This window comes from Aedes albopictus, chromosome 1 (genome assembly GCF_035046485.1).
Source record: "Aedes albopictus strain Foshan chromosome 1, AalbF5, whole genome shotgun sequence".
NCBI classification, from domain to species: domain Eukaryota; kingdom Metazoa; phylum Arthropoda; class Insecta; order Diptera; family Culicidae; genus Aedes; species Aedes albopictus.
Genome location: NC_085136.1, coordinates 24,210,110 through 24,219,467, shown reverse-complemented (window position 1 = coordinate 24,219,467; position 9,358 = coordinate 24,210,110). Strand labels below are relative to the sequence as shown.

The 9,358-nt window shown below is 39.1% G+C and overlaps 1 protein-coding gene across 3 annotated transcripts in view; it reads left to right on the top strand.

The window, feature by feature from the left end:
- Window positions 1-3,900: 3,900 nt before the first annotated feature.
- The window catches only part of LOC109424776 (eye-specific diacylglycerol kinase), a 596,032-nt gene continuing 590,574 nt past the window's right edge, over window positions 3,901-9,358 (top strand). For 2 of the 3 annotated variants that reach the window (XM_062844212.1, XM_062844211.1), the window contains exon 1: window positions 3,902-4,535. The gene's annotated coding sequence lies outside the window, so the exon portion shown is untranslated. Of the gene's footprint in view, window positions 4,536-9,358 lie in introns of all 3 variants that reach the window. The other variant, XM_062844213.1, reaches the window with a different exon arrangement.

The window sequence follows — 9,358 nt, the reverse complement described above, 5'->3', positions numbered from 1 at the left end:
GTACTATTTGGTCATGGCTCAAAATAATTTCCATGCCACTCATTTCATTTGTTATTTACCATCTTGATGTTTCGTTACCATGACCTAATTTCATGTGCCATTTAAAATTTGTGGTGAAATAAGCACATTTATCCTTCATGAATTCATGCGCTTTGCATCGGATTGGTAATGAGTAGGAAGATTTTTTTTATCTTCCTGGATTGTGTGAGATTTTAGAACAAATTTTCAGACATGCAACATGGTGGCTTATACCCACAGTACCGTCTGGAAGTTTTGCAATACTATTTTCAATGATGTACTTTTGACTGTAGAACTTGTATATATTATCAGTATGAAAATGGTATTAAATATTTCATCAAATGTTTGAACTGTCCCTGTCCCCTATGCATAATTATTTTGAGAAACATTTGCAGATAAACAAACGGCTGTACATAAAGGTATTAGAGTGAAACTTTTAGTAGGCGCTGTAATTAGGCCGGTCTGATAGAGAAAAAAGCAAAATATTTAAAATACATTTAAATTACATCTGTAATACACATTTAAAACAAGTTTGCCAAATACCACTTGAATCGATTGAAATACATTGAAAAAACATCATTGTTACGTATTTTGAACATCATTTCCCCAATAACCGACAACGATGTGATATTTGTTTTTTGATACTTGTTTTGAACATAGGTATAACAATAACAAAGTTGGAAGGCAGTTCGTGAAGCGAATATAAATAAATTGTTATTAAATATTTTGCGGGATCAAAACTAGTGAAGAAATTGTGCTTTTAAGTGAAATTCAGACGTCACGTAAGTACCTAAAATGATAAATACGTGACGGGAGGCCATATAAGTGAAGTGCTATGGTGGTTTCCTTCTTTCGAGCCATTCAGGCATGAACAAATGTTCTCAGTCATCAAGCTATTTAGTTACTATTGATATGCATATGTGTTAACCTGTTTAGCAAACTCGTAGCGGATCTGCAATCGCAAAGCTTAAAATATAAGTATTGGATGCTACCATAGCTGCTATGATAGTTGAATTACCTTGCATTTCAAGTGCAAAAGAAGTTTAAAAATATTGTTCAAGTAAGTGAGAAGAGTCAGCGGACTGATTATCGTATTTGATACGTTAAAATAACGTATTCTTAACATCTCTGATCCCAAAGGTTATAACTATGTGTTGTTGATGTTTTACATGCCATCTCTAACTGAAGGAAGACGATGGTATAAAAATCTTGTGCAGTCAACGTTGAATTTACGTTACTCTAACCAGTAGTAAGGCTGCTAAGATTTTTCATTAGCTTGTTATTGCCCAACATTGTTGGAACATGATCTCAACTGAAGTTGTGTACAGATACGAATATAGTACTGTATTATAACATATTTTTCAAATTTTATTTTCGAAGATGTTTTCTGTGTTACTTGGGTAGTGGTTTATTCGTTATTTAGCGAGAATTACTAATTTATGCCAAAAACTCCGAGCCTTTTATCGAAAATTCAATTTTTATGCAGTTTTTATATGTTTTGGTGCATTTTGGTATAAAATTTAAATAAAAATTCGGTTTTATGTTAAATTTGATTTTATAGACACTCCAAAAATTGAAATGTCCACGAAATCGAGGTACACCTGTAAACAGAAACTACGTGAACGAGAAAGAACGTGAACGTGAACGGATAGAAAGACACACAGAAACAATTATAAAAAATACAGATGTAGATAGATAGATAGATAGATAGATAGATAGATAGATAGATAGATAGATAGATAGATAGATAGATAGATAGATAGATAGATAGATAGATAGATAGATAGATAGATAGATAGATAGATAGATAGATAGATAGATAGATAGATAGATAGATAGATAGATAGATAGATAGATAGATAGATAGATAGATAGATAGATAGATAGATAGATAGATAGATAGAGAGCTAGAGAGCTAGAGAGCTAGAGAGCTAGAGAGCTAGAGAGCTAGAGAGCTAGAGAGCTAGAGAGCTAGAGAGCTAGAGAGCTAGAGAGCTAGAGAGCTAGAGAGCTAGAGAGCTAGAGAGCTAGAGAGCTAGAGAGCTAGAGAGCTAGAGAGCTAGAGAGCTAGAGAGCTAGAGAGCTAGAGAGCTAGAGAGCTAGAGAGCTAGAGAGCTAGAGAGCTAGAGAGCTAGAGAGCTAGAGAGCTAGAGAGCTAGAGAGCTAGAGAGCTAGAGAGCTAGAGAGCTAGAGAGCTAGAGAGCTAGAGAGCTAGAGAGCTAGAGAGCTAGAGAGCTAGAGAGCTAGAGAGCTAGAGAGCTAGAGAGCTAGAGAGCTAGAGAGCTAGAGAGCTAGAGAGCTAGAGAGCTAGAGAGCTAGAGAGCTAGAGAGCTAGAGAGCTAGAGAGCTAGAGAGCTAGAGAGCTAGAGAGCTAGAGAGCTAGAGAGCTAGAGAGCTAGAGAGCTAGAGAGCTAGAGAGCTAGAGAGCTAGAGAGCTAGAGAGCTAGAGAGCTAGAGAGCTAGAGAGCTAGAGAGCTAGAGAGCTAGAGAGCTAGAGAGCTAGAGAGCTAGAGAGCTAGAGAGCTAGAGAGCTAGAGAGCTAGAGAGCTAGAGAGCTAGAGAGCTAGAGAGCTAGAGAGCTAGAGAGCTAGAGAGCTAGAGAGCTAGAGAGCTAGAGAGCTAGAGAGCTAGAGAGCTAGAGAGCTAGAGAGCTAGAGAGCTAGAGAGCTAGAGAGCTAGAGAGCTAGAGAGCTAGAGAGCTAGAGAGCTAGAGAGCTAGAGAGCTAGAGAGCTAGAGAGCTAGAGAGCTAGAGAGCTAGAGAGCTAGAGAGCTAGAGAGCTAGAGAGCTAGAGAGCTAGAGAGCTAGAGAGCTAGAGAGCTAGAGAGCTAGAGAGCTAGAGAGCTAGAGAGCTAGAGAGCTAGAGAGCTAGAGGACAAGGAGCAAGGAGCTAGAGAGCTAGAGAGCTACACGGAAAGATCGATGTACACAGAGCAAGGAGTAACTTTCACGCAGCGATCGAAAAGACAAAAGATTTCATGCAAACTTGTGTGAAATTTCACGCAAATTTGTGTAACACCGGATCAGCACATTTTTTGTGTTGATCCAGCCGTACACAAATATGAGTGAAAAATCCTTTGTCTATTTGCAAGTTACTCATTCGCTGTGTACTTTCATTTAAGGGTGTAGACAAGGAGCTAGAGAGCTAGAGAGCTAGACCAGGAGCTAGAGAGCTAGAGAGCTAGACAAGGAGCTAGAGAGCTAGACAAGGAGCTAGAGAGCTAGACAAGGAGCTAGAGAGCTAGAGAGCTAGACAAGGAGCTAGAGAGCTAGAGAGCTAGACAAGGAGCTAGAGAGCTAGAGAGCTAGACAAGGAGCTAGAGAGCTAGAGAGCTAGACAAGGAGCTAGAGAGTTAGAGAGCTAGACAAGGAGCTAGAGAGCTAGAAAGCTAGGGAGCTAGACAAGGAGCAAGAGAGCTAGAGGGCTAGAGCGGAAAAAACAACTATCTTTTAAAAATACATTCTGTAATACCCTACCCCATACCCTTAGAGAACCCATTTGAAAATTACACTGCTCATGTCCTTACAATTAAGGAAAACATACTTTCAGCTCTTCTGACTTCCGACTAATCTGCATATCATTACATCTTAACAATTGATATATTTGGTCCGACATCCTGTAAGCGTGATATCTACTTTGTATTCGATCTCCCTACTACGCCAACACCTTATGTCGCAGAAGTTATAGCTGCCTGGCGGACAACAACGACATCATATAAATCCAAAACAGTTTTCTCGTGCTTTCATTGACGACGTTGCGAGGTAAAATAGTGAAACACAGTAGGCCACTAGGGTAACTCGATTAGCACTTTTGGAAAGCAGGTCTTGCGCGCCTTGTAGGAAACCCTACAAGTTCCTTGGAAGGTTAGCTGGCAGGTACCGACACCCCGGGGAGAACATTAGGTTTTCGATCGCGGTTCGGTTCGGTATTTTTTCTCGTGCGCTGTGTTCGGTTTCGGAATTTGATAAGTCTTCAAGCATAGTTCTTCAAAAGTGTTGATTTGTTGTGAAGTTTTCCACGAAATTTGGTGAAGTTCATTTGGATATACCTCGGGTCATCCTTGTTTAGTGAAAACGTCAAAACTACGTTGGATTTATCAAGCAGTTCGAAACTTCCAAATTAAAAACTAAGAAGAAAATTTGTTCAGTGTCCTAAATTCAATTAGTGCGTGCCTAGAATCGTAGAAAACTGAGCGTTAGTGACAATCTTATCGATTTCTCGACCAAAAACACCCCGTTCAAGATAAGTTCTCACTCGTCCCGTTCGGGCAACCGCAGTCCGGGATCCACCGTTACGAAGCTAGTGCCGGCGTCGGTGGATATTTTCCAGAAGTTGCTCGAAATCAAGGATTTGAACGGAGGTGGAAGAGTGTCCGCTGAGGCAACAACTATGACCGAGGATAATCCGATGGCAGAGGAACCACAGGTCTCTAGTAAACCACCGATGGATACGTTGGCGGTGCCAACCATTAGTGATGGCGGAGGCGATGAGGAATCTGGCGAGGAGTCAGACGATGGGTTGGTTGATAAGAGTTAAAATCGCGTACAAAGCTAAAAGTTCATCCACCTTTTACACTAGAAATTGTTTCTTACAATCCATTCCAATCCATGGGATAATGAAAAATCCATTGTTTTTCCTTCTTCTTCCTGGCGTCCCTACTGCAGTTTATTTTCCATCTAAAGTTTGCATTCGTATATCGAAACGGCTGAAAGCACATAAATCTGAACATGGAAAGTTGAAAAGTCATGGAGTCGAAAGGCTGAAAATTCCAGCAATTAATTAAGTTGAGCCAGATGAAAACTAGTCAAATGATAATTTCATCTTTAGAACATATGCAAGAATCCATTTTCAGCGAGGTTCCATTGCTGGTTTTGAAGTTTATGGATTTTTTTTAGAGAAATGCACGTAGGTATTGTGGGGTCTATTGCATATACCTATTTATTCCGAGATTTCTGCGAAATTTTCTGCAACAATTCCTCGAAGAGTACCATTTAGTATTTATGCAATAGTTCTTTTGCGGATTCCTTCAGGAGTTCTTTCCGCAGATTTCTCTGACAGATTCTTCTAGGATTCCTGCCGAAATTCTACGGAGGTTGCAGCAAAAGTTCATCCAAGATATCTCGGAAATTTCTTCCAGAATTTCACCAAAACTTTCTTATGCATATTCTTTAGGAGTTCCTTCCGCGATTTCTACAGGTGTAACTTCTCGGATTGTTACAGGATTTCCTTCGTAGATTCCTGAAACATCTCTTGTCCTCCACGGAATAATCCAAAAATTTCTGCCTATCCCAGAGAAATCCCGTAAGAAACTCCTGAAGGAATCTAGGAATAAAATCCCAGAGGAATTTCAGGAAGATCTGTAGGAATCCTACAAGGTACTTCTGGGGGAATCCTGGAAGGATGTGCTGTAGAAATTCCGAAAGTAACTCCTGGATGAATCTCGGAAAAAATAACTCCTGAAGGAATCGTGGAAGAACTCCTAGACGATTGTCGGATGTAACTCCCGTAAGAACTGTTTTAGGAATCCCAGAAAGAACTGGACGAATTCTAGAAGCAACTCCTGGAGATTTCCGAAAGCAATTCTTGGTTAAATTCCAGAAGCATGCCCCGTAGGAATTCTAGAAAATATTCCTGAAGGTATTTTAAAAGGAACTCCCCGAAAAATTCTGGAAGGAACCCATGGGGAAATGCCTTGAGGAATCTCAGAAGAAATTTCTGAAGGAATCTTGGATAAAATTTCTGGAGCAATACTACTAGAGATTCTTAAGATAATCCCAGCTGAATTGTCTAAAAAAACCGTAAAGAATTCCTCGAAGAATCCTGGTGAGAATTCTCAGAGGAATCCCAGAAGAATCTCCTGGAAATTTCTGGAAGTTTTGTAGAAGGATTTTGTGGAAATATTCAAAAAAGACCTGCCGTTGCTATGCATATTTAGGAATGCTGAAAGTAAATGCTAGAGGTAATCCAGGAATCCCAGAAGGGATACCTGCAGGAATGTCGAAATGAACTCATACATCTCGGAAGCAATCCTTGAAAGATTTCCGGGAGTAATCTTGCAAAGAACTTTTGGAGGAAGTGCAGAAGGAACTCTTGGGGGAATCCTGGAAGTAGTTTTGGAGGAATAATGGAAAGAGTTTCTTGGAGAAATTCATGAGAAATCCATGTTGGGTCTTCTGTGAGAATCCCAAAAAAAAGTTCTATAGGATTTCTCGAAGCAGTTTTTGCATGACTCTCGGAAGAAATTTCTAGAGAGGTCCCAGAAGAGATTCATTGAGGAATCCCGGATATAATTCGAGGAACAAACCTGGAAAGAATTTTAGAAGGAATTTCCGAATGGCCTTGCTTGAGCGATCCTAGAAGGAATTACTGAAAAAATCATCCAGGAATATCAGAAGGACTTCTCTGAAGAATCCTTGAAATAATTTATGACTGGTGCCAAAATAACAATTCCATTGCTGATTGGTTTTGTTTGATTTTTATTACGGCTTAATTTTTATTGCAATAGCCTAAACTCACAATTTGATGACTACTTTTATCAAAACCATTGATGAAAGGTTTTTTAGCTTGCTGGAAGCTGTTCATAAAACCAACATTCTGAAGTAAACAAAACTCTTTAATTTGGGAATGTATTACCGTTTTAAGTCAGCAATAAAACTTGAAATGTTACTTGGAAGAAGACGTTTTTAATGGAATCCCTGCAGGAACTCCAGGAAATAACCGAGAAAAAAACTCTTGCTGATGTATTTTTTCGATGAAGAACGACCGGCTTTATCAAAATAAAAACAAACAAGCACTTATTTGTACAAGCATTTTTCGGTCACATTGTGGGCTGGAAACGGCAAAGCGGAACGGCACAACGGCAACGGCAGTTTTAGTATACTCCGTGCTTGCCGTTCATATTGTGTTTGAGCCATAAGCCTATTTTGTTTCACCGGACAACCATGTTTTGACATTATTTAGCAAAGGTGCAACAAACTGCCCATTGTAAAAAGGCAGTTTGTTACAAGTTGGCATATTTGATTAAAAGCAGTAGTTGAGTGTTTTTGAGTGTCCAAATTTACTTTGGACCAATCAATTAGAATTGAATCGATTTGGCCTAGATCCACTCGCCACTGCGAGCATAACAAGCCACATATAGCCCTGACTTTGAATATTTTTCAAGTTCAAGGGGAGAAAACTTTGCATACACCATATGCGACAATATTTATAAACACTCTTCCTCTAGAACAACCACCGATAGTATGGCGTTTAGCTGAGAGTTGTTTATGTTTGGAGAAATATCGATCGGACGCGCGATCAAAACGCAATGCGTGTTGCAAGCGACAGTCCGTCTTGGGTTTTCTTTTTGTTCTTCCATTTAGAACAGATTACCTCTTATGGAACATGGCATATGTTTCGATAGATGGAGATAGGAATCCATTCAATGATTCATACAAGGCATAGATTCAGCCACTTATTCAAGGCGAGAGCCTGGGGTAAGGAACAATCGATCCAACTGTGATTATGAGTATTCGTACTACAGGGGTTCTCGAACGAATTTGAGTACGAGACATTTTCTTCATACATTTGAGTACGAATCAATCAATTGGGAAACTTCATTTTTATCACGAATTAGATCTTATCCCCACCACTTTAAATTGATAGTGTGTGAAAATTTTATTTATGGGTAGGGGTTGCAAATTTGGTATATCATACCCCCCCACCATATTTCGAATATTTCCGAAGGTGAACCGATCTCTCCCCACCACTCTTTAGGGATATTTTGTAGGATCCGTATTATCCCGATCAAGAATAATCGTGGATCCGATCTCTCTCTTTCATTCGTCACGGATAAAAATTCCGAAGTTGAACCGATCTCTCCCCACCACTCTTTAGGGATATTCTGTAGGACCCGTATCCCGATCAAGACCGATCGTGGATCCGATCTCTCTCTCTTTCATTCTTCATGGATAAATATTCCGAAGTTGAACGAATATGAACCCGATCTCTCCCTTCCATCTATCACGGATAAATATTCCGAAGTTGAACGAATATGAACCCGATCTCTCCCTTCCATTCATCACGGATAAATATTCCGAAGTTGAACCGATCTCTCCCCACCACTCTTTAGGGATATTCTGTGGGACCCGTATCCCGATCAAGACCGATCGTGGATCCGATCTCTCCCTTCCATTCGTCACGGATAAATATTCCGATGTTGACCCGATCTCTCCCCACCATTTTTTTTTAGGGACCCGAATTATCCCGATGCTGAACGAAAACTTTTTTTTGTCATGGATAATTATCTTGGACGTGGTCGTATTGAAAAATAGAAAAGGCCCCTTTAGGGTCGGACTTCATGAGGATGGTTTGCCTTCAAATTATAAAATGATGGGTTCGATTTTTATGGGAACACAAGTGATATGGAATGATGTTTAGTTTTTAAGGACGAGAAAAACTATCGGTTTGAAAATATACTTTTGGTGTGTAGAAACGGGTTGGGTTCCAATAGAATCGAAGTTTACATTAGATTCAATGTTTGTTTTTAACTCGCCATGAAAAATCAAAGTTTATCCCGAGCTCAAGATTTTTTCTAGAAGCAGGGGCTGAAACGCATGCAAGTTCGGGGGAAAAATTTTGGAATGCGATTGGTCAAATGAACCGTTTGAGTTCATGTAATCAACCAAAAGGGGAAATATGATGAATATGATTGGTCAAATGAACCTCTTTGATTCAAAAAGACATCATATGGGGAAACAGCACAAATGAAAGAAGGATATATGACGAATTTCGCGCCAACTCGACCAGTGGTTGGCAACACCCTCTCAGAATCGAATGAAACATGGTGGGCATAAAGACTAGGTTTTTATAAGCAACTTTGCATACTTAAATTTTCGAAAATTTTCAAGAGTAACATTTGAAGAGGGCCTAACTTTTTTTCGAAGAATTTTTTAAAATCGATGTAACTCAAAAATGACAAGACCTATAGAAAAGTGTTGTATGGGGTACTTTTGGAGAATTGTCCAAGCTTTCATGAAAAAATATTTAAAAAATTCTAAATACATTTTTACACGCTAAAAAATATATTTTTAGAATTAAAAGTCAATTTACAGAAAATGCCCACTTTTTTATGTTTTGAAATTTTTTTCCAAGAAAGTCAATATTGTTGCCTAACTTTCCTCCATACATCACAAGATGGGCACTTTTAAGGAAAAAAAGTTTTTCTAACAAAAACTTTTTCATGTTAGTTTTTTTAGCGTGTTGCGCATTAGCCGTTTTTTTCACAAAAAATATAACTCGAATATGATAAGTTGTACAAAAAAGTGATGTATGGGGGACTTTTAGGGAATTGTCCAAGCTT